Source organism: Hypanus sabinus, unplaced genomic scaffold (genome assembly GCF_030144855.1).
Source record: "Hypanus sabinus isolate sHypSab1 unplaced genomic scaffold, sHypSab1.hap1 scaffold_1181, whole genome shotgun sequence".
NCBI classification, from domain to species: Eukaryota; Metazoa; Chordata; class Chondrichthyes; order Myliobatiformes; family Dasyatidae; genus Hypanus; species Hypanus sabinus.
This window is the reverse complement of record NW_026779242.1, coordinates 54,020-80,533: the sequence shown is the minus strand read 5'-3', so window position 1 is coordinate 80,533 and position 26,514 is coordinate 54,020. Positions and strand designations below refer to the sequence as shown.

The 26,514-nt window shown below is 45.7% G+C and overlaps 1 long non-coding RNA gene across 2 annotated transcripts; it reads right to left on the bottom strand.

Annotated features, from left to right (window-relative positions):
* Window positions 1-2,372: 2,372 nt before the first annotated feature.
* Window positions 2,373-25,985, bottom strand: LOC132386505 (uncharacterized). Of its 2 annotated transcripts, none has more exons than XR_009509556.1 (3): window positions 25,623-25,985; window positions 18,238-18,431; window positions 2,373-2,517 (listed from the first exon to the last, which is right to left on the bottom strand). It is a non-coding gene; the product is annotated as an uncharacterized LOC132386505 (long non-coding RNA). The 2 variants fall into 2 exon arrangements; XR_009509557.1 differs by lacking the exon at window positions 2,373-2,517 and adding an exon at window positions 12,583-12,992.
* Window positions 25,986-26,514: the final 529 nt, after the last annotated feature.

Sequence of the window (26,514 nt, the reverse complement as noted above, 5' to 3'; positions counted from 1 at the left end):
AATAGAGCAGGTGAAAAAGAAAGCACAAATTGTAATGAATTATGGTGTAGCGTCCTGTTCCATATTATAATTCTCCAAACACACGGGTCTGGTGGTGACAGGTTTGGGTGTAGAATCCAGAGGACACCCATCGGTCACAGAGAGAAAGTGAAAATCCCCTACCTACAGCACTGGAGGGCAGGGTGAACACAGATTTCTTGATTAATGTGGTAATAACTGAACTTGTTGCGCCAGTTTTTTTTTGCCTTTTCGTAGAACCGGCTGTTAATGTCAGTAGCTTTTGACACGTGATCATGGCCGTAACAGCTCTGCATCGTTTATGTGATTTACAATGACGTTTGTTCATGCCCCTTGTTTTGTGACTAGCTTGCACATAGTTTCGTTTACATACGATGTAGTGAGAGGATTTTCATACACACCACCTTTTCCAATGTGTAACAACCCAAATGAACCACAGAGGCTTTAATATGTCTTAAAACGTGCAATAGGGGCGATCTTTGTGCTCATATTTCATAAGAGAGGTGCGGAAGGAGTCGCAAATTGCAATCATGTGGTCGTAACACCGGTGATTTTTTGGGAACGGGTCTGCATTCCGAAAGCACGTTCTCAGTATATCAGTTCTGATGGCTCATTCCGTGCCCTTGTTCGCCATTTCAGGAACAGACGTCCGGACGATCTACACGACAGCAGGCGGGGTGGGAGCCGGCCTTGTCATTCTGATTGTCGTCCTGTCGACAATTGCAGTGTGCCGGTATGTGTGATTTGTAACGCGGGGATGGGAGTGTCCAATGCCAAGCAGCTTTGGTAAATAACCCAACTTTCGTTCATTACCCACTCAAATGAAATCTGACCATCTGTCTTAAAGTAGCAATAGATTGAAATTTGGAAGGACAATTTCAGAGTCTGAATTAAGACACATGTGATTGAACATGTTGTTTCACTTAATTTAATGTTTCCTTGTGTTTTCACTCTGTAAACTTCTAAAGTTTTTTTGTTTGTTTGTTTTTAAACGACCGCGTTCTGTGATTATGTTCACCCGTTTTTAACTTGGGCAAACATTAAAGGCTGTACAGTAAATAACCCTCACGTTTGCTTGTGCGGCGACGTGATCAGGCGGCTCCACTCGAACTGTTCTGAACCAGAATGCCGAGGAGAAACCGTAAGGGACACAGTTGTTGAAATTTTGTTCCTCGTCGCGGTGCCACTTCAAATCATTTCTCTGGTTTATAACCAATCTGTAACCCGTCTCTGTTTGGTGCTTTAGGAAGCAACGACGAAAAGCTGCTGCTGTTTCCGAGCTTTCTGTCGTCTACAGTGCTGTGACGCCTTCAATAAATTTCGTGGTAAGCAGCGTCAAACTGCAGTGACATTTTCATGTAACGTGGCTTGCTTTTATTCAGCCGGTGATACTGCACAGGCAAGAGTTGTGGGACCGTGGTGTCACCTGTATTGGGGCGTTGGACACTGAAGGAATGGAAAATCTCTGCTTTCATGTTTTGATGGTCTTTTCTTTGATCCTGGTTTGATATTTGCTAATAACCCTTTCTCTTTATCGGTGCCTTGATGAGAATTGAATCAGCGGCTAGGTTTAGTGTCTCAGCAGTTTGGGAAAGTAGTAACCTGCAATCAGTCAGGGGTCATAATCTATCCGCGTAAAGTTTACACGGTCCCCTCGTTGTATGACAAGTGCGTGTTCCACCCCGAATGTCAAAGGTCACGATGCAACCGATTGTTGGAGATCGGCGACAAAAATGTATCAACATGGAGAGACGAAAGAGGGGTTAAGGTGTATGGATTTGCAGAAAAGGCAGAGGGGATACGGCTGATCTGCTGTGAAGAGTAAATGAGCGGCGGCTGGTGGGATAATCTAAAATTCAACATGTTTATCTTATTGTCTATCTAAAATATAATGGAACTCCCATCCAGAATTGAAAACATTTTCATCCGGATTTCACGTGTCTACTCTTTACTCCCAAGCCAAAAATAAGCTTTGTCTGTATGTGGAATACAAATATTTTCTATTGCAGGGAGTCGCCCAGGAACCTCGTGGCGTTGGCGACTCGCAGCCGACTCAAAGAGACAAGATCGTCTATGCTGATATCAACTTCCAGAAATGAAATGCACAGCAACTGCTTTGGACTGAAGTATCGCATCGGTGAGAATGGAGCCCATGGAACGTCAAACGGTAGAGCAAAGGAGCCCCTCCTGACGGAGCTAATGACGCCTGATCTCTTCTGTCCTGTCATTGGTCGGAACCACCGTCTCTCATTTGCATATGCAACAGCATTCCAAGCGTCTGTGTCATATTTACTCCACTGTCGAGCGTCCAGACACCCACCACTCTCTGTGTGAAAGCACCCGACCCGCACATCTCCTTTGAGGTTTCCATTTTTGCATTAAAAGTGTTTCCTTTCGCCTCAGACATTTCCACCATGGGGAAAAGATGCCAGTTTTCAGTCGATGCTTCTCGTGATTCTATAAAAGTTTATCTGTCACATCTGCCCTTAGTCTCCGAAGCTGTAGAGGAAACAACCTAAGTCTGTACAACCTCTCTTTTATTCCCTTATCCTCTAATCCAAGTAGCAGTCTGTTAAACCTGTTCTACACCTGTCCAGCGCCTCCACGACATTTAATGAGGGTACGCTGTGCTTCCACTGAGGCCGAACCAGCGATTTATGGAGCTGCACATGGTTTACCGCCTCTTCTACCTAAAGACCTGACCAGCGAAGGCAATTACCGTTTGCCTTCTTTACCGCCCAAGCTACCTTTTGTGGAGATATGGTTCCATTGTCCCTCTGTGCAGCGACGCTGTTAATCGCAAGTTCATTAACTGTGTCCCTCCCCTTTACTCTTAACCTCCCAACGCACAACACCCCACATGTGCCTGAATGAACTTCCATTTCCCCATATCTTCAACAGATATACAGTGAATGCCGCGCTGTTATTCGGCAAAGTGCTACGCTCTCCATTAAGGCATCAATCTTTGCATCATTATCAACATCACAAACACACTCCACAAGCTTCACCCAAGCCCCATGCAGAATGTATAGAGACACCGCTCGGTAAAGATCGAGTCAGAGTAAGATCTAACGACCACTAAACTCTGTCTTCAATAGGAAAGGCAATTCTGTATCCAAACAGCCGAATCACCCTGCTTCCTATAAGTCAGCAAGGCTGATCCTGAAATCGCCCAGCACTGGAAGATCCATGAGTTTTTAAATCTGTGGTTTATACAGCATTCAGGTACAAACATGTTATTTGAAACAAATTTGTGGAGACAACATTTTGAGTAAAATATAGCATGTTCTCTCTCAAAGTGGGAAACATAACTGCATTATAAGAGAGCCCCTATCTTACAGCCTGAGACCCCTGTTGAACTCTGATCTTTGGTGGTGTTTGTGTGTGGGGTTCCAAAATTCCCCATGTGAACGGAGGTGAAGTGGGATCCCCGGATATTCCACTTTCCTGCCATGTTCCTGATGAGCACCTTGATGGTTCAGTAGAAATTAGGCCTTTTATTTCCAATAAAAAGCAAATTAAAAGATCATGGATGCAGAATTCTTGCAAAATGACTGAGGGACAGTGAGATTGAAATAGTTGTAAAGTGTTGCTTTATGTCAAAGACTTGTCCATCTTTTCAGATGCATGGATCGGCAACGAAAGACCATCGCTGAAGAGATATAATTGAACACTCGAAAATATGCCAAAACAGCAAATTTTACATTATTATCTGACGTCCACTCGGTGTTCTGCATTCATTCAGCGAAAGAACAAAGTGTAGTAGAATTTGTGCAGTCCATTCAGAAGGAATATAGCCTGCTTGTAAGGGTACAGTCTGATAGGGATTCATGGGAGTTAGTAGATAGAAGTGTCATTGGGCGATCATTCTGCGGATATTAACCACAACCCACGAGGTTTCAAAGCAGTTGTGGTAAATGTGTTTGAATTGGACCAAGTCTAGTTTAAATATCATTCGACAACACCCATGAAATGTTGACTGGGAGCTTAATGAGAACTTGCATTTCCCCGAGGGTGAATCTGATCAATGTGATCACAGGGACCCTCAACTAGAGTGAAATTGTGAGAGTGCAGAGACAACGTGTATCCCTGAGGGTGAATCTGGTCAATGTGATCACAGGGACCCTCAAGCAGAGTGAAATTGTGAGAGTGCAGAGACAACGTGTATCCCTGAGGGTGAATCTGATCAATGTGATCACAGGGACCCTCAACTAGAGTGAAATTGTGAGAGTGCAGAGACAACATGTTTCACTGAGGGTGAATCTGATCAATGTGATCACAGGGACCCTCAAGCAGAGTGAAATTGTGAGAGTGCAGAGACAACGTGTATCCCTGAGGGTGAATCTGATCAATGTGATCACAGGGACCCTCAAGCAGAGTGAAATTGTGAGAGTGCAGAGACAACGTGTTTCACTGAGGGTGAATCTGATCAATGAGATCACAGGGACCCTCAACTAGAGTGAAATTGTGAGAGTGCAGAGACAACGTGTATCCCCGAGGGTGAATCTGATCAATGTGATCACAGGGACTATCAACTAGAGTGAAATTGTGAGAGTGCAGAGACAGCGTGTTTCCCTGAGGGTGAATCTGATCAACGAGATCACAGGGACCCTCAACTAGAGTGAAATTGTGAGAGTGCAGAGACAACGTGTATCCCCGAGGGTGAATCTGATCAATGTGATCACAGGGACCCTCAACTAGAGTGAAATTGTGAGAGTGCAGAGACAACGTGTATCCCTGAGGGTGAATCTGATCAATGTGATCACAGGGACCATCAACTAGAGTGAAATTGTGAGAGGCAGAGACAACGTGTTTCCCTGAGGGTGAATCTGATCAATGTGATCACAGGGACCCTCAACTAGAGTGAAATTGTGAGAGTGCAGAGACAACGTGTTTCCCTGAGGGTGAATCTGATCAATGTGATCACAGGGACCATCAACTAGAGTGAAATTGTGAGAGTGCAGAGACAACGTGTTTCACTGAGGGTGAATCTGATCAATGTGATCACAGGGACCATCAACTAGAGTGAAATTGTGAGAGTGCAGAGACAACGTGTATCCCTGAGGGTGAATCTGATCAATGTGATCACAGAGATCCTCAACTAGAGTGAAATTGTGAGAGTGCAGAGACAACGTGTATCCCTGAGGGTGAATCTGATCAATGTGATCACAGGGACCCTCAAGCAGAGTGAAATTGTGAGAGTGCAGAGACAACGTGTATCCCCGAAGGTGAATCTGATCAACGTGATCACAGGGACCCTCAAGCAGAGTGAAATTGTGAGAGTGCAGAGACAACGTGTTTCCCTGAGGGTGAATCTGATCAATGTGATCACAGGGACCATCAACTAGAGTGAAATTGTGAGAGTGCAGAGACAACGTGTTTCCCCGAGGGTGAATCTGATCAATGTGATCACAGGGACCCTCAAGCAGAGTGAAATTGTGAGAGTGCAGAGACAACGTGTATCCCCGAGGGTGAATCTGATCAATGTGATCACAGGGACCCTCAACTAGAGTGAAATTGTGAGAGTGCAGAGACAACGTGTATCCCTGAGGGTGAATCTGATGAATGTGATCACAGGGACCATCAACTAGAGTGAAATTGTGAGAGTGCAGAGACAACGTGTATCCCCGAGGGTGAATCTGATCAATGTGATCACAGGGACCCTCAAGCAGAGTGAAATTGTGAGAGTGCAGAGACAGCGTGTTTCACTGAGGGTGAATCTGATCAATGTGATCACAGGGACCCTCAACTAGAGTGAAATTGTGAGAGTGCAGAGACAACGTGTTTCCCTGAGGGTGAATCTGATCAATGTGATCACAGGGACCATCAACTAGAGAGAAATTGTGAGAGTGCAGAGACAACGTGTATCCCCGAGGGTGAATCTGATCAATGTGATCACAGGGACCCTCAAGCAGAGTGAAATTGTGAGAGTGCAGAGACAACGTGTATCCCTGAGGGTGAATCTGATCAATGTGATCACAGGGACCATCAACTAGAGTGAAATTGTGAGAGTGCAGAGACAACGTGTATCCCTGAGGGTGAATCTGATCAATGTGATCACAGGGACCCTCAAGCAGAGTGAAATTGCGAGAGTGCAGAGACAACGTGTATCCCTGAGGGTGAATCTGATCAATGAGATCACAGGGACCCTCAACTAGAGTGAAATTGTGAGAGTGCAGAGACAACGTGTATCCCTGAGGGTGAATCTGATCAATGTGATCACAGGGACCATCAACTAGAGTGAAATTGTGAGAGTGCAGAGACAACGTGTATCCCTGAGGGTGAATCTGATCAATGTGATCACAGGGACCCTCAAGCAGAGTGAAATTGTGAGAGTGCAGAGACAACGTGTATCCCTGAGGGTGAATCTGATCAATGAGATCACAGGGACCCTCAACTAGAGTGAAATTGTGAGAGTGCAGAGACAACGTGTATCCCCGAGGGTGAATCTGATCAATGTGATCACAGGGACCATCAACTAGAGTGAAATTGTGAGAGTGCAGAGACAGCGTGTTTCCCCGAGGGTGAATCTGATCAACGAGATCACAGGGACCCTCAACTAGAGTGAAATTGTGAGAGTGCAGAGACAACGTGTTTCCCTGGGGGTGAATCTGATCAATGTGATCACAGGGATCCTCAACTAGAGTGAAATTGTGAGAGTGCAGAGACAACGTGTATCCCCGAAGGTGAATCTGATCAACGTGATCACAGGGACCCTCAAGCAGAGTGAAATTGTGAGAGTGCAGAGACAACGTGTTTCCCTGAGGGTGAATCTGATCAATGTGATCACAGGGACCATCAACTAGAGTGAAATTGTGAGAGTGCAGAGACAACGTGTTTCCCCGAGGGTGAATCTGATCAATGTGATCACAGGGACCCTCAAGCAGAGTGAAATTGTGAGAGTGCAGAGACAACGTGTGTCCCCGAGGGTGAATCTGATCAATGTGATCACAGGGACCCTCAACTAGAGTGAAATTGTGAGAGTGCAGAGACAACGTGTATCCCTGAGGGTGAATCTGATGAATGTGATCACAGGGACCATCAACTAGAGTGAAATTGTGAGAGTGCAGAGACAGCGTGTTTCACTGAGGGTGAATCTGATCAATGTGATCACAGGGACCATCAACTAGAGTGAAATTGTGAGAGTGCAGAGACAACGTGTTTCCCTGAGGGTGAATCTGATCAATGTGATCACAGGGACCATCAACTTGAGAGAAATTGTGAGAGTGCAGAGACAACGTGTATCCCCGAGGGTGAATCTGATCAATGTGATCACAGGGACCCTCAAGCAGAGTGAAATTGTGAGAGTGCAGAGATAACGTGTATCCCTGAGGGTGAATCTGATCAATGTGATCACAGGGACCATCAACTAGAGTGAAATTGTGAGAGTGCAGAGACAACGTGTATCCCTGAGGGTGAATCTGATCAATGTGATCACAGGGACCCTCAACTAGAGTGAAATTGTGAGAGTGCAGAGACAACGTGTATCCCTGAGGGTGAATCTGGTCAATGTGATCACAGGGACCCTCAAGCAGAGTGAAATTGTGAGAGTGCAGAGACAACGTGTATCCCTGAGGGTGAATCTGATCAATGTGATCACAGGGACCCTCAACTAGAGTGAAATTGTGAGAGTGCAGAGACAACATGTTTCACTGAGGGTGAATCTGATCAATGTGATCACAGGGACCCTCAAGCAGAGTGAAATTGTGAGAGTGCAGAGACAACGTGTATCCCTGAGGGTGAATCTGATCAATGTGATCACAGGGACCCTCAAGCAGAGTGAAATTGTGAGAGTGCAGAGACAACGTGTTTCACTGAGGGTGAATCTGATCAATGAGATCACAGGGACCCTCAACTAGAGTGAAATTGTGAGAGTGCAGAGACAACGTGTATCCCCGAGGGTGAATCTGATCAATGTGATCACAGGGACCATCAACTAGAGTGAAATTGTGAGAGGCAGAGACAACGTGTATCCCTGAGGGTGAATCTGATCAATGTGATCACAGGGATCCTCAACTAGAGTGAAATTGTGAGAGTGCAGAGACAACGTGTATCCCCGAAGGTGAATCTGATCAACGTGATCACAGGGACCCTCAAGCAGAGTGAAATTGTGAGAGTGCAGAGACAACGTGTTTCCCTGAGGGTGAATCTGATCAATGTGATCACAGGGACCATCAACTAGAGTGAAATTGTGAGAGTGCAGAGACAACGTGTTTCCCCGAGGGTGAATCTGATCAATGTGATCACAGGGACCCTCAAGCAGAGTGAAATTGTGAGAGTGCAGAGACAACGTGTATCCCCGAGGGTGAATCTGATCAATGTGATCACAGGGACCCTCAACTAGAGTGAAATTGTGAGAGTGCAGAGACAACGTGTATCCCTGAGGGTGATTCTGATCAATGTGATCACAGGGACCCTCAACTAGAGTGAAATTGTGAGAGTGCAGAGACAACGTGTATCCCTGAGGGTGAATCTGATGAATGTGATCACAGGGACCATCAACTAGAGTGAAATTGTGAGAGTGCAGAGACAGCGTGTTTCACTGAGGGTGAATCTGATCAATGTGATCACAGGGACCCTCAACTAGAGTGAAATTGTGAGAGTGCAGAGACAACGTGTTTCCCTGAGGGTGAATCTGATCAATGTGATCACAGGGACCATCAACTAGAGAGAAATTGTGAGAGTGCAGAGACAACGTGTATCCCCGAGGGTGAATCTGATCAATGTGATCACAGGGACCCTCAAGCAGAGTGAAATTGTGAGAGTGCAGAGACAACGTGTATCCCTGAGGGTGAATCTGATCAATGTGATCACAGGGACCCTCAACTAGAGTGAAATTGTGAGAGGCAGAGACAGCGTGTATCCCTGAGGGTGAATCTGATCAACGAGATCACAGGGACCATCAAGTAAAGAGAAATCTTGGGCTCGATGTCAGATAAATGGAGGCAGAGGTTAGTTATGGTGTGTGGAACCATGAAGAGGGAGAGGGTGTTAAAAACAGGAGAGGAATCACAGCTGTGAAATGTCACTGACAGGTAGAACTAAGGACAGTCCGATATATTTTATGGATGTAGAGCAGGAGCTCAGGGGATCCCTGTGATGTTTGAAATTCCCAACTAACAGAACTGTGACACATCGATTGGGAAATCTGTAGCGTAACCAGACCAAGCTCCGGGATGATGCTACAGGTGTCGTAGCATCCATTAAACATTGAATAATCCTGAGAACGAATCTGCATCGATTAGTTTTGTTGTGATCGACTTTCCGGCAACTTGACATAATGTTCCTCTGATATTCCTTAACGTCCTTGGCATCCCCACTCCATTCCTGGGAATAGGGAGTTAATCTCCATCGGGTATAAGGACCCGGGTTCATCCATCTTAAAGTCTTCTTCCACTCCAGACACTTCAATTCATTATCGCTGTTTACTCCACTGCCCTCGCCTCTGTTCTTAGTGTCTCAGTGCATTGGAGATGCCTCTATTTCCCGTATTCCTGCAACAGATGTCATTCCCCGGTAAGCCCAGCTTATGCGTCGCATTGGACTGAATGTGCTCCATCGGTCCTTCATAGTAACTGTCCGTCTTTCCTCTTCCGGTCCACACGCCTGTGAATTAAACGGCCCGTCTCCCAGACACCACCGGCCGCATCACAATCTCAGGCCATGATTTCCAGAGCCGTCTAGTGACAGCGGATCGAATAGTCTCTTCCGTCTCTTGCAGTGGAGTCTCCAAACACCGGACCCGATCCGTATTAACACCACTTCACACACGTTTCCTGGTCGTGCTCAGTGAGTCGTAGAGCAGAGACGCGGATCTCTGGGCGAGGGCGTCAATGCGGACGATCGAGGACCCATTCTCATTGACTAGAACCTGACTGATAGTCTTCTCACGGTCACAGTCACGCAGTCCCGCAATACTCTGTCTCGCTCGTCACTGCCGACCTTCAGGCTTGCGTCCCTGTTCATTCCCTCTTCCAGCACTCAGCCCATAGAGTCTCTCGGGACTCTTCCTGTAGGTACTCACCAGTTTCACAGGGAAAAGGCTGCCCCTCAGATTCCATCATTTTCTGACTAATTATCCTAAAATGTCCTCCAGTGTTAATCACCACATTTATGGTGGAAATCTTCCTGCAGTCTGCCCCATCTACTCCTGTCCCAATGTCATGTCCTCCACTCAGACTCTCCGGTTTATATTGATATCGGGGACACACCTTCCCGGTCAGCTCCTTTGTTGAGTTTCCAGACAATCTCTCCAAGCCTTTCCTGTGCTTTGGGGACAATAACTCCAGCTGCGGTCCGACGAACGCTTATGAGATTTGAGCAAAGCCTCACTGGTCTGGTGATCAATGCCCTGACTCACGGGGACCTTTGCCCCGAATGTGGACTTGCACACCGACACCGAATCATTCGTCTCTCCGCAGGACCCGGCTGCTCACAGTGTCCGTGTGTCCGAGTCACAATAGGACTCAGAGAAATCACCACCTCACATTTATCCGGATTATACTTCATCTGACATTTCTGGGTACATGTCACCGACACTCTGCTATCAAGCATTTTATCTTGGAGTATCTGGAGGAAAGAATGGGCCGTGAACTTTCCGTGTTTACCTTGCTGGCAGAGCGACAGATCGGGAACATATTAGTGACCATTTTGAATGGGTTTAAACTTAGCTATTGAACAATTCCTCTCAATGTGCTACACTGTTCTTCATGTCATGGTGTAAATTCCCGAAAACACAAGTCATTAGGCACAGCTGTACACCTGCAAACATTGAACCAGCCAATCAGAGGCAGCAGCTCAGCACATAAAAACGTGCCGGCTTGGTCATGAGCTCCAGTTGTTGATCAGACTGGGGAAGAGCTCTGATCTGAGTCACTCTGACCCTGGGACGATTGTCGGTCAGACAGGTTGCAGTGAGTCTCGCAGAAAATGTCTCGCTGGGGTTTTCACGCACAATAGTCTCCAGAGTTTACATAGAATCGGATGGAGTAAGACTACACCCAGAGAGCGGTAGCTCTGTGGACGAATACGGGTTTTCAATAAGAGAGATCACAGGAGATTGCCCAGACTGGTTCAAGCTGACAGGACAGCGATAGTAACTCAGATAAACACGGGTTGCAACAGCGGTATGCAAGGGAACACCCCTCAACGCACAACACGTCTAGTATTGAAGTGGATGGGCTCCAACAGCAGGAGACCACGAACATACACTCCGTGTCCTCTACATTTGGTTCAGGAGATTCCTAAACAAGTGGGTTCCAAATCTGCTTTCTACATCTCGGACATATGTGATGTATTTCCTAGAGAGGAAACATTCCCTCTGCCGGGATGGTTATGAGAGACTGTACCTAGCCAGTCCAGGACATTTTAACTTTGTTGTTTTAAGCCATTCCTGTGTAGCTTTGGCTTTATGCTTGGGGTCAGTTCTTACTGGAAAACAAATCACTGAAGTCACAGTTCTCCTGGAGACTGCATCTGCTTTTCCTCCAGGATTTCCTTGTATTTTGCTGCATACATTTTACCACTACCCCTACAGACCTTCCAGCGTCTCTGCAGTGAAGCATCCCCACAGCACGATGCAGCCACCACCGTGCTTCACGGTAGGGATGGTGTGTTTTTGATGATGTGCGGTGTTAGACATGAGAAACACAGCGTTACTCTGATGGCCAAAATGCTCAATTTTGGTTTCACCAGACCATAGAACCTCCTTCTATGTGGCTTCCAAGTCTCCCATATGCCTTCTTGTAAACTTCAGCCGAGATCTCATGTGAGTTTTTTCCTAGTTCCCTCACAACGTCACAGAGGGGTAAAGCTGCTGGGGAGGGGTAAGTGTGTAGGAGGGGGAGGGATAGGGTGAGGGGAGAATTTGATATGCAGGGTGTGTTGGGGAAGGGGGAGAGAAGAGGAGGGTAGGTGATGGAGGGAGAGGGAAGTGGAATGGTAGTTGGGGATGGAGAGGGTGAGACAGATCAGGATGGGCAGGATGTGTGAGATGGGAGGGCTCAGAAAGGTTCGGTGTGAGGAGAGGGCAGGAGGTGCTCTCACTGGAGGACCCAGGACAACCAGGGCAGGGTGGGGGGATCATGTGGAGGGGAAGGGGAGAGGAAAGTGATTGTGGGGTTAGTCCAGGGGCAGAAGACGGTGTCACTGGTGGAGCCGTCGAGAGATGCTCCGGAATGGAGTGGCACTGATCAGTCAGCAAGGTCTGACCCAGGTTTTCCAGCCAGCTCATTGGCTGACACAGGGCTGGTCCACCGGATGAGCCAATCGGTGACGCCCTGTCTGAGTCACTGGAGGAGCCGGTCGGTGTGGGTGTGGAGTCATTGGAGGAAGCAATTGCAAATTCAGACTGAAATTTTCCACAAGCCTATGAGAGATGACATCCGTGTCAATTGATGGGCCAATGGGGGCTGTTGCCTGGGAAGCATGACGAGGTTATTGGTGTTGCCCTATGAAGCTGTTGGGCTGGAGTCCAATGAGGTCAAACTGTGGGGATTCTCAGCGGAGTTATTGAGTAGGATCCAACCCAGTATGACGATGTTGGTGAGCCAATGGATGATGTCAGGCCACTGGAGCCAATAGCCGTTGCTGAACGGCCACACACGAGTGTTCAGTGAAGGCTGGAAAGGAGCCCGTTGTTGGGTGTTAGGGGGAGAGACAATCGCCAGTGGGACAGGCCGGGTGCCAACAGGGCTGCTGGTGGAGCACATCAGAGGGGTGAAATCGGTCACATGGCATGATGACGTCAAGGCTCGGAAGCCAATCACCATTGCTGTGGGAACCTCAGAGCCAATTGTAGGGTCTTTGATGCAAAACCTGTTGGAGATGAGTCCTGGGACCAATCACAGCCAAGGCCTATGATACCTGACTCAGTGATGTCACCATCCTGGTGCCAATCACAGAGACCCATCTGGAAACATTGCTTGATGACATCAATGTCCCGCAGCCAATCGGGGAGCCTCATTTGGATGGACCTGTTGATGACATCATCATCTTTAAGTGAATTTTGTCAGATGGTTTAAATAACCTTGAGACAGCGGGTTAATGGATGGGGAGGGAGTAGAGAGGAGGGAAAAAGGGTAGGAGGGATCCTCATATGAGCTAGTCCCACCCACTTGCATTTGGCGGTATCTCACTGAACCTGTCCTACTCATATATCGAGTCCTTTAGAATGCCTTCCACTAACTTCCCCACTGCTGATGTCAGGCTCATCGACCGATAATTCCCGTTTTACATTTCAAGTCGTTCTGAAACAGCAGGACAACATTAGACACCCTCCGGTCCTCCGGTACCTCACCTGTCACTAAGGATGATCTAAATATCTCTGCGAGGGCCCCTGCAATTTCTCCACTTGCCTCCCACAGGCCCTGGGGAATTATCCACTCTAATTCACCTCAAGTCAGCAAACTCCTCCTCCTCGGTAGTCAGTATAGGATCCATGACCTCCCTGCTGCTTTTCCTCACTTCTCTAGATTCTGTGTCCATCTCCCGAGTAAATACAGATGAAAAAAATCAGTTCACCATCTCCCCATCTCTTGTAGCTCCACACATCGTTCACCATTCTGATCTTCCAGCAGACCAAATTTGTCCCTTGCAAAACTTATGCTCTTAAAATACCTGTAGGATCCTATTTCACCTTGTCTACTAAAGCAACCTTTCATGTACGACACTGTAACCTCACGTCCTCTATCACCCTCCTGATTTCTCTCTTGAGGTTTCTTGCATTTCTTATACCCCACAAGTGCCTCATTTGATCTCAACCTCGCCTCTTTTTCCTACCCTGGGTCTCTAAACCTGTTAGTCTTGCCTTTTACTCCAAATGCAAGGTACAAATTCTGTGCTCTCAATATTTCACTTTTGAAAACCTCCCACTTATCAAGCATCTCTTTAACAGAAAACCACCTCCACCAATCCATACCTGCCAGATCTCTTCAGATGCCACCAAAACTGGCCTTTCTCCAGTTTTGCATCACAGTCCGAGGACCAGTCCTATCCTTCTCCGTACTTAACTTGAAACTAATGGTTCCTTCAGGTTGTCACTGAAGTGGGAGGGGAGGTGGTAGTCAGGATAACCTCCCAATACCCATTAAATGTTCTCAATGGCCTGCGTCTCAAACAGGCTCTGACAACCAAGTCCAGCTCCTGGCTTCCACGTGTGGTTTAGCTGATATGTCCAGAGGAACTGGTTCTACTGACGGGACAAGGGACAGAGGCAGATTATTCATGCCTTAAAAGCATTCGCTTCAGGCAGACTGGGCTTGTCGGCCGTGGTTGGGAACTTATCTGGAGAAGGAAATCTCTGAGCTCAAACCTCCACTGTCTTTCAGCGATACCCACTCATGTGTAAGGGTTTGGGAGTAAACCCTGAGGGATAACCTGGAGCTAGGGTCTCTAGGACAATCCTACCCACTCATGTGTATGGGTTTGGGAGGAAAACCTGAGGAATAATCCGGAGCTGGGGTCTCTAGGACAATCCTACCCACTCATGTGTATGGCTTTGGGAGTGAACCCTGAGGAATAACCTGGAGCTGGGGTCTCTAGGACAACCCTATTCCTCATGTGTATGGGTTTGGGAGTAAACCCTGAGGAATAACCTGGAGCTGGGGTCTCTAGGACAATCCTACCCCTCATGTGTATGGGTTTGGGAGTAAACCCTGAGGAATAACCTGGAGCTGGGGTCTCTAGGACAATCCTACCCACTCATGTGTACGGGTTTGGGAGTAAACCCTGAGGAATAACCTGGAGCTGGGGTCTCTAGGACAATCCTACCCCTCATGTGTACGGGTTTGGGAGTAAACCCTGAGGAATAACCTGGAGCTGGGGTCTCTAGGACAATCCTACCCACTCATGTGTATGGGTTTCGGAGTAAACCCTGAGGAATAACCTGGAGCTGGGGTCTCTAGGACAATCCTACCCACTCATGTGTATGGGTTTGGGAGTGAACCCTGAGGAATAACCTGGAGCTGGGGTCTCTAGGACAATCCTACCCACTCATGTGTATGGGTTTGGGAGTGAACCTTGAGGAATAACCTGGAGCTGGGGTCTCTGGGACAATCCTACCCACTCATGTGTATGGGTTTGGGAGTGAACCCTGAGGAATAACCTGGAGCTGGGGTCTCTGGGACAATCCTACCCACTCATGTGTATGGGTTTGGGAGTAAACCCTGAGGAATAACCTGGAGCTGGGGTCTCTAGGACAACCCTATTCCTCATGTGTATGGGTTTGGGAGGAAACCCTGAGGAATAACCTGGAGCTGGGGTCTCTAGGACAATCCTAATCCTCATGTGTATGGCTTTGAGAGTAAACCCTGAGGAATAACCCAGAGCTGGGGTCTCTAGGACAATCCTACCCACTCATGTGTACGGGTTTGGGAGTAAATCCTGTGGAATAACCTCAAGCTGGATTCTCTAGGACAATCCTGTGTTGAGTTCTACACAGACTGGCAATTCCTGAGATGCCCCTGGTTCCAAAATTTCTATTTCTCTGGATCCATTGGCTTCGAGGAGAATGGATCCTCCTACATGGACAAAAGCTTGCTCTCCATATCCTACAGTCCTGGTTGTGTACTGGCTCTCATATCATGTAGACAGCTAGGGTGCAATCACCATGGGAGATAGCGACCCACTGAGGGTCTCAGTGGAATTGTGATCACTAGATCCAAAGTGTGTTCCTGCACACACTTCTGTCACCTGTCCTGTCTCGTCCCCAAGGGGAGATCCAGTACCTTTCTCAAATAAAACAGTCTATATTCATAATAGAATTTACCAGTATAAACCATTCAATGCCTTTTATTTTTTATTTTTTTTTTTTTTTTACACATGTGATGAAAGCATTAGCTTTTGGGGCACCATTAAGAAGGTGACTCCTGTAAGAAGCTCCGATGATAATTGTCCAATATTCTCATTTTAGACTGCTGCATCTGAAACACAACTACACCCATGGACAATACAGGATGTGATATGGTGTTAAGGCATTTAAAAAGGTGGAGTGGGCTTTATGATTAACTCCTTGTGATGGTCAAACGTGGGGGTTCTGTCCAACTCCTACTCACCTAACCTGGATCATCCACTGACCAAGTGTCATCTAGTTTACGTGTCAGGACTTTCCAGCCATAGACTTGGACCGTTAGATATCGGGGCAGAATTAGGCCATTTGGTCCATCGAGTCTGCTCTGCCACTTTCATCATTTCCCTCTCTAATATCTACTATTAGGCAGCCCTAATATCCTGCCTTCCTGACCCAGCAAGAATCGATCAACCTCTGCCTTAAATATACCCAATGTGGAGACGAATTCCACAGAGTCACCACTGTGGCTAAAGAAATTCCTCCTTATCTCCGTTTTAAATGAACATCCCTCTGTTCTGAGGATGTGTCCTCTGATCTGAGACCCCCACCAGTGGAAACATCCTCTCCAATGTGGAGACGAATTCCACAGATTCACTCCTGTGGCTAAAGAAATTCCTCCTTATCTCCGTTTTAAATGGACGTCCCTCTGTTCTGAGGATGTGTCCTCTGATCTGAGACCCCCACCAGTGGAAACATCCTCTCCACATTCACTCTATCGATGCCTGTTACATTTGAGAGGTTGATTGAGATCTCCCCTCATTATCCTGAATTCCACAAAGAACAAGCACAGAGCCACCAGACTCTCCTCACATGATAAGCATTTCACTCCTGGACTCATGAACCTTCTCCAATGCCAACACATCTTTTCTTAAATAAAAGGCGTAAACCTCTCGCAATACTCCAAGCGAAGCCCCACTCGGGCCTTACAAAGCCTCAACCTTACATCCTTCCATTTATATTCTAGTCATCTTGAAATAAATGCTAACGTCGCTCTTTTCTTCCACTCCACCAACACAACCTGCAGATTAACCTTCAGGGAATCCTGCACGAGGACTCCCAAGTCCCTTTGTGTCTCAGATTTTTAAATTTCCCTCCATTTAGAAAACACTCTACACTTTTATTTCTTCTACCAAAGTGCATGATCATACAGTTCTTGACACTGTGTTCCATCTCCACTCCACCTATGTTCATATTGTCTGAAAACCTGGCCACAAAGTCATTAATTCCATCACTGAAATCACTGACATACTGTATAACATAAAAAGAATCGGTCCCAACACAGACCCCGTGGAATACCAATAGCAGCCAAACAGAAAAGGCTCCCTTTATTCCCACTCTTTGCCTCCTGCCAATAAGCCAATGCTCTATCCGTGCTATATTCCTTCCTCCAACACCATGGGCTCTCAACTTGTTAAACAGCCTCATGTGTGGCACCTGGTCAAAGGCCCTTTGTAAATCCAAATACACAACATCCACTCATTCTCATTTGCCAATCCTGGGTGTTATTTCCGCAAAGAATTCCAGTGGATTTGTCAGGCAAGATTTTCTCTTAAGGAAAGCACGTTGACTACGGCCTATTTTATCATGTGCTTTCGAGTCCTTAACCACATCCTGAACGATTGCCTCCAATATCTTGCCAACCACTGCAGTCAGACTGACTGGCTGATAATTTCCTTTCTCCTTCTTGAATAGTGGAGTGAATTTTGCAATTTTCCAGCCCTCCGGAACCACAGCAGAATATATTCATTCTCATCACTCTTGCCCCCACAATGTCCTCTGCCACCACTTTTAGAAACCTGGGGTGTAGACAATCTGGTCCAGGTGATTTATCTACCTTCAGACCTTTCTGTTTCCCAAGCACCTTCTCCTTAGCAATGACAACTTCACTCACTCCAGCTCCTGACACACTTAAACTTCCAGCATACTGTCAGTGTCTTCCACAGTGAAGACTGGTGCAAAATACTTATTCATTTCATCCACTATATCCTACTCCTCACATCCTACCTCTCCAGCGTCATTTTACAGCAGTCCAAAATCTACTCTTGCCTCTCTTTATATATCTGAAGTAACTTTTCAGAATCAGAATCAGGTTTATTATCACTGCCATGTGACATTAAACTTGTTAACTTAGCAGCAGCAGTTCAATACAATACATAATGTAGCAGAGAGAAAAAAGTTAATAATAAATAACTAAATCAATTATGTATATTGAATAGACTAAATAAAATGTGCAAAAAGAGCAATACTGTATATTTTTTAAAAAGTGAAGTAGTGTCTAAAGATTCAATGTCCATTTAGGAATTGGATGGCAGAGGGGAAGAAGCCGTTCCTGAATCACTGAGTGTGTGCCTTCAGGCTTCTGTACCTCCTACCTGATGGTAACAGTGAGAAAAGGGCTTAATAATGGACGCTGCCTTTCTGAGACACCACTCCCTGAAGATGTCCTGGGTCCTTTGTAGGCCAGTACCCAAGATGGAGCTGACCTTTGTATTCCATCTTTTTGTCTTCTTTTAGTTGCCTCTGTTGGCTTTGAAAAGCTTCCCAATGCTCTAACAGTCTGGTTGTTCTGGGAGAAGAAAGAGAAAGTAAATTCACAGGCTTACGATGAGACGAGAGAACCACTTACACTGAGAGTCACGGATTTACACAGCATGAGAATCCGTCCACATCTTCTTCACTCCCCCTGTCTACCTGTGTGCCTCTTTCAGGGAACTCTATACATCTCCCCATCGGACTCTCTGTTCTACAACTCTCCCTGGACCCTGTCATTCACTCTGTGTGTTCCACTCTGGTTTACCTTCCAAAGTCGTGCTTGTCCGGTTAAGTTGTCCCAACCATTCCTGGGCCCACTATCCCGGGTGGCCTCCATCCCACTGTAACCTCCGACAACCCTCATCCTCACCATTGTGGTGTTGTGCTCACCCTCACTGACTGTTCAAGCTGAGATTTTGGAGCATGAACAGAAACACGGGGACGAGCTGTCACTGGATCTTCTGAACCATCCGTGTAGACGTGTTACAGCCCATAATATCTGCCTTGCATCTGTTTGTCTCCGGTCTCCAGGCAACCAGAGATGAAACCCTGTGGTGATGCTGCATCGCATTGTGATGTGTCCCGCCCGTGTCACAGTGGCCTTGTGATGTCAGGCCTTGACCTCTCCCTGATTGGTCACTCCTCAACACCTCTGCATGTAGTAAAAGCCTTGCTTGGCCACATTACAATGGCGTGAAGATGGTGAAAAGATTAACTGGTTTCCATGGTGACCCTGGGAATGGTAGAGGTGGGATTGTTCACTTTCCCGGCCCCTTGTCCAGGTTAAGGGAGATTCAGTGTGAAAATTGTGCTTGCCTGTCCAGATACAGTAGGTTCTGATTAAATGGGGTCCAATTAAATGGCTGTCCCTAATTAGACCGTTTCATGGAAATAATTTGAAAAAGACAATCTAATTGATCAACAATTGACACATTTAAATGAAATACAGAACACATAAGAACACTGCTAATACTACGACAGTATGATGAAACTCTGTATTAGTTCCTAATAGTTACCAACAGAAGAATTCAGTGCACGTTGCCGTGTTCTTTTGATTGACTGTCAAAGAACAAGTCAGCACAGACACCGAGTGTTGATAACAGACTGCTTGCATTGCCTTCCAGCTTCCGGTAATCTCGAAATCCAACAGTAATTTTCCTGGCATCTTGTGCAGGCACCAGCTCAAGTTCAGACGTGTCTAAGGGCCACACAAGTCACCTGACTGACACTAGTTAGAAACTGTTCAGCAAAAATCTTCTGTCCCAAATAATCAAATGGAATGCTGGCTAATTTCTCCATTAGTTTTTGTTCTTTCAGAGTCGTCCCAGCTGCCCCAATGAGCCAGAATCCATTGAATTTATTAATCCTGCCCTTGAGAATGCCTTCCAGTAATTTACCCTTGACTGATGTCAGGCTCACTGGCTGATAATTTACCAGAATCCACAATATTTATTAATCCCACCCTTTAGAATTCCCTTTAATAATTTATCTATAATTGATATCAGGCTCACTGACTGATAATTTACCTGCTATATCTTAGAAACTTTCAGAACAATGGAACAAAGTCAGTTCTCCTCCAGTCCTCTGACATCCCACCCATGACCTAGGACATTTTAACTCTTCCTGCCAGGGCCTCTGGAGTTCCTGCATTAGCCTCCCACGAGGTCCAAGGGGATACCTTGCCAGACCCTTCGATTTATCCACCCTAATTTGCCTGAAGACAGCCAGCACCTCCTGTTCCGTAGTCCAGACAAGGTCCATGACCTCACTACTCTTTTGCTCCAGTTCTACAATCGGTGTCAGTCTCCCAAGTAAATACTGATGCGGAAAATGCATCTCTCCCCTCTCTTTCAGTTCCATGCATAGATGGTCACGCTGATCTTCAAGAAGACAAACTCTGTCTCTTGCTACCCTTTTGCTCTGAAGATAGTGAGAGAAACTCTTGGGATTTTCTTTCATCTTGTATGGCACTGTAACTTCGTGTCCTATTTTCCCCTCCAGATTTCCCTCTTAAGCGGTCACGTACATTTCTTATACTCTTCAGGTGCCTCATTTGATCCTACCCTTCCTTCCTTTTCTTACCCAAGCCTCAATATCCCTCGATAACCAACAATCTCTGAACCTGTGAGCCTTGCCTGTTACTCCAAAAGGAAGACCTCACCTGTGGCTCCTTGTCAAAAGCTTTCTGAAAATCCAAATACACAACATCCACCAATTCTCATTTGTCTACCCTCCGTGTTATTTCTGCAAAGGATTCCAACAGATTTGTCAGGCAAGATTTTCCCTTGAGGAAACCATGTGGACTATGGTCTATTTTATCACATGTCTCCAAGTAACCCAAAACCACAACCTCAACAACCGACCCCAAGACCTTCCCAGACTTTGAGGTCAGACAAACTGGCCCATAGTTTTGTTTCTTCTGCCTCCCTCCCTACTTGAAAAATGGAGTGAAATTTGCAATTTTCCAATTCTCTGGGACCATGCTACAATCTCGAAAGACCTTTACTGAAACCTCCACAATCTCTTCAGCCACCACTTTCAGACTCTTGAGGTGAGGACCAAGTGGTCCAGGGGACATCTCCCTGAGGCCCTTTCAGTTTCCCAGGCAACTTCTCCCTGGCAATGTCAGCGTCACTCACTCTGCACCCGATACTCTCGAACCTCCGGCACACTGCTTGTGTCTTCCACAGTGACGACGGATGCAAAATACTTCTTCTGTTCCCCCGCCATTTCCACCTCTCCAGCATCGTTCTCCAGTGATCTGATCTGCATTCTCTCTTCTCTTTTGCTCTGTATATATCCGATGCAGCTTTTCACATTCCCTTTACTATTATCGGCCAGCTTTTGCTTCTTCATGACTCTTTTAGTTGACTTGTTTTGGTTTTTATACGTTTCCCAGTCCTCAAACTTCCTACTAAATTTACTCTATTCTATGCCCTCTCTTGGAGTTTTATGTTGGCTTTGACTACTCTTGCCAGCCACGGTTCGATCAGGCTGCCTTTAAAATGCTTCTTATTCAAGGCAGGTATCGATATGTCCCTGATTAATCAGGGTCAAAGGTTACCAGGGCAATGCAGGAGAATGTGGTTTAGAGGAATAATGTATCAGCAGTGCTGGAGGCAGTGCAGACTCAATGGGCTGAATGGCCTCGTGCTGCCCCTATGCCGCATGGTCTTACAGTCTGACGGGCTTACTTCACCAAGGCATCGAACAGCAGTTACAGGCTGTATGCTGGCCAACCCAGGCTGTGCCGTAACCGTCACAAGTCAGGACACGTCTCGGCCCGATGCAGGGCAGCGATGCGTGAAAACTGCAAGCAGGAAGGCCACCAGACAGAGGACTGGCAGGAGAGGAAACGCGACAAACTCTGGAGACGGCGGTCACCTCCACAGAGCCCGCCCCACACTCACTGGCCCCTCCACACAGGAACGAGAAGGGGAGCTGGCACCCCAACCATAATTATTTTTTATTTATTCATTCACGGGATGGAGCATCGCCAGCTGAGCCAGCATTTATTGCCCATCCTTTGTTGCCCTTGAGGAGGGGGTGATGAGCTGCCTTCTTGAACTGCTGCAGTCCCTGAGGTAGTTATATGGTCATAATGCACAGAGAGGGTGAGAGAGGGTCAGTTCACAGGATAAATCCCCCCCCCCCACACCAGCAATGTGTCAGTGTTGGACACTGGGCTGAGTTTACAGTAATATATTGGACAGAGAGGGTGAGAGAGGGACAGTTCACAGGATAAATACCCCCACACCAGCAATGTGTCAGTGTTGGACACAGGGCTGAGTTTACAGTAATATAATGGACAGAGAGTATGAGAGAGTGACAGTTCACAGGATAAATCCCCCCCACACCAGCAATGTGTCAGTGTCGGACACTGGGCTGAGTTCACAGGAATATAATGTACAGAGAGGGTGAGAGAGGGTCAGTTCACAGGATAAATCCCCCCACACCCGCAATGTGTCAGTGTTGGACACTGGGCTGAGTTCACAGGAATATAATGGACAGAGAGGGTGAGAGAGGGACTGTCCACAGGGTAAATCCCCCCCTCACCAGCAATGTGTCAGTGTTGGACACTGGGCTGAGTTCACAGGAATATAATGGACAGAGAGGGTGAGAGAGAGACCGTCCACAGGGTAAATCCCCCCCTCACCAGCAACGTGTCAGTGTTGGACACTGGGCTGAGTTCACAGGAATATAATGGACAGAGAGGGAGAGAGAGGGACAGTTCACAGGATAAATCCCCCTACACCAGCAATGTGTCAGTGTTGGACACTGGGCTGAGTTTACTGTTCAGTTAATCTCCCCGCTCGGTGAGCCGCACCTCCTGCCCTGTCATTGGTCAATACGCCTGCGCAGGGTTGCCAGACTGAAATATTAATTTAAACCCAAACAATACTAGAAAAAAGCCAAACAAATTACAATATGTTTCTCATACTCACATCACATGAAAAGCTCCAGATCCAGGTCATTACTATTCTCTTCACAGGAATGAGTGGAACGTGCAGCACAAACCTTGTCCGATGTGAAGTTTTTTTAGCATTTCTGGAGATGCAGTGAAGTCTTTGCAACACATTCCTGAAATCAATAATTCTGCCCTGATTCTCACCGTAGCATCAAGAAGATCCAGCTGCATTCTGTTTCTTGCCTTTGTTTTACCGAAGCATACAAGAGAAAATATCCTCACAACTACAGCATTGCTGACAGGGGTAGTTAGGCAAGTAAGGGCAAAGGTGGCAACCTCTTTAAATGCCTGATGGTGAAGTACACCAATCCAAAACTGTTCAGTGTCTGTCGGGAGTCCATCTTTCTTAAATGGAGCTTCTTCGTTCCAACCGACAAAAGGCATTTTTCTGTGTTGTTCTTCAATAATGCCGACGTTGTTTCCTGCAAGGTGTATAAAGGGTAACTCGGAAAACATGGGCCTTGAGTCTTGATTTAAAAATATCACAGGGCTCAATTTTGATAAACTTTGATAAATGTATCTCTCGTTGATGGAAGTCTACATGTAACTTGACTGAGAGCTTCTTCTAGCATAGACATACATCTTTCTTTGACATTTTTTATTTCTAGATGGGCCAAAGTTCTGCTGTAGGACCTTATTACATGCTGTTAAGAATTTGATACCAAAATCAACTTCATCAATATTTTTTTTTCTGTCTTTTGGCATCATACAGTCTGCTCTGAAGACTCTTCTGGTGTAAGAATACTTGTTGGTAAAATTCATAAGTATCAGCTTTGGTTTGCTGAAAAAGGCTGTTCAGTCTTTCAAATTCATGCACAACAGCTGTTGCAAACTCAAAGAACAAGTAGTTTTTGTAGTCTGAGTGACAACATTTCCTTTAGGCATCTTGCTTTGAATTTTGTACCAAACTTTGATTGGGCTAGGTCAGCAGAAGTGAAATAAGCCTTTAGCTCTTCCCAGTTCATCAAAACTTTTCCATGCAGAAGCCACCAAGCAGATGAAGGGTTTACACCGAAAGGAGACACATCTTTTAGTCTAGACCACACAGAATTGTTGCATCCAACCATGTCTGATGCACCATCAGATGCAAAACCAATGCAATTTCCAAGACTCTGGCCACAACTTTTCATTTCCTTGTCAATCAAATTGAATACGTTTTCTCTTGCAGCCTCTTGCACTGGAATTAAACCTAGAAACCCAGTTACAACTTCCTTTGTCCTGTCACTTAAAAATCAAACTAAAATACATAAGTGTTTTTCTGTTGAAATGTCTGTAGATTCATCTATGATGATGGCATATTTCTTGTTCTGAAAGTCATCAATAGGATCAGTTCTCAGTGCAGGCAAAATGATGTTTTTGATTCAGCATGCACATTTAGTTTTATGTAACTCTATGTGCTCCAGTGTACTCCCCTGCCCATGTGCTATCATGATTTCACTAAGCTGGTCAACTGTACATATCGCACAATGGCAGGTCATGCTTACAGCAATTTGCAGCTCTGCTGCCTTAACTTTATCATTATCTTGCCTAAGTCTTTGTTACATTAAGCTGCGTCTGGAGTTCTCCGCTAGTGTCTCTCTGATTTTTCATGATTTGAAAGGTTGCTAACTCTATTACCAATGATGATATTACCAATAACACTAGTAGGCAGAGTAAATGCCGTATAAATGAATATATTCCCTAGATTACAATACCTATTCCAATCACTACCAATACAACTACCTCAGAAGCTTTTTCAAGAGTTAAATAAATATGTGAGGAAGTTCCTTTGGAAAGGTAAGATCTCAAGAATATCGTTGGAAAAATTGACATGGAAATTTGATCTAGGAGGGTTACAACTTCCAAATTTTAAGAATTATTATAAAGCAAATCAACAGATTTATTCCATCTTTTTTTTGATAAAGATAAACCATCATGAACTAGAATAGAACTAGATAAAATAGGAGAAAATACACCAGAAGATTTTATATATAAATGGGAATCTAAATGGATACGGGAAAAGAAAGAATCTCCTATATTAAAACATTTGATTGATTTATGGAATAAATGTTGATGATGAAATAAGGAATTCTTTATTAGCAAAGAGATCTTCAATTCAAAATAGACATTCCTTTTACAATGGATAATCAACTTTTATATAATTGGTTTCAAAAACGGATTAGATATATAAGAGATCGTTTTGAAGGAGGTATATTAATTTTATTTGATCAATTAAAGAATAAATATAAAATATCAAACACTCTTTTTTGTTACTTCCAATTAAGGGCTTATTTCCGAGAAAAATTGGGTCAAACAATGTTATTGCCGAAATCTAATGAAATAGAAACTTTAATTCAAAAAGGAAAAACTAAAAAATTTATTTCTTGTATGTAAAGTTTGATTCAAAAACAAGCAATTAAACAAGGAATCCATAAGTCAAGACAAAAATGGGAAACTGGCTTGAATATTAAAATTGAAGAAACAAAATGATCAAGACTATGTCTTGACAGTATGACAAATACAATAAATATCCGGTTAAGATAAGTGGAATATAATTTTTTACATCAATTATATATTACACCACAAAAAATATATAAATTAAACCCAAATTTATCTGATCAGTGTTTCCGATGTAACCAAGAAATTAGTACCTTTTTACATTCTACTTGGTCTTGTTCTAAAATTCAACCTTTTTGGACAAATTTAAGAGTTTTACTGGAACATCAGCAGCCTGTTGTACCCAGACAAGTTTTTCTTCCCATTTGCTGTTGTACTTACGATTGCTCTCGGAACAAGCTTTCCATTTCTTTGACGACATGTGTTGATGATAAATGATTTATAAAAAGAGCCGAAGGCGTCACAGTTTCACCACAAAACGTGATTCCGTATAGAAAGTCGATGTGTGTGATTATAAATCACATCCGAGACAAACTGGAGCCGGATCACGTGACCGGCCGTGTTGCCGGTTTGGATATTGCCGAATGGAACTGACCGAAATACATCTTTCTCAAAGGAAAATGTTTCAGAAACAGGATGGCTTGTAATTTTCCTGCAGATAATGTCAGCAAGTGAAAGAGCCGGGAAAAAGCCAAATGAATCTTCCGAAGCCAAACAAATTGAATAAAAAGCCAATTTTCTGGAATTTGCTCCGAAAAAGCCAATCAGGTGACCGCTCACCGTCGCGCGCAGTTCGCCTTACGTCACTGCACAGGTAACTCCGCCCACCCCGAGTGACGTCATTGGGCAGGTAAACCGTCGGCTCGCGAGCTCCTCCCTCCGCCTCTGGTCGGTTCGTTTCCCGCAGCGCGAGCCCCTCCTCCCTCGCTTCGTTATTGGTCGCTCAGTCCGTCAATCTTGCTAGCCCCACCTTCTCTCTCCGTCATTGGTCGATTAATCTGCCCGAAGCTCGAGCTCCGCCTGAAGGTGTCGGAGTGTCTGAATGGGGGGGGGGGGGGGGGTATGAGGGTGAGGGAGGGTCTCGGTGAGGGTGTCTTTGGAGTGACTGAGGGCGAGGAGGGTCTGAGGGTGAGGGTGTCTGTGTTTGGAGTGACTGAGGGCGCGGAGGGTCTGAGAGTGAGGGAGGGTCTCGGTGAGGGTGTCTGTGCGTTTGGAGTGACTGAGGGTGAGGGGGGTCTGTGGGGTAGAGAATGTCGTAGCTGAGGATGATTCA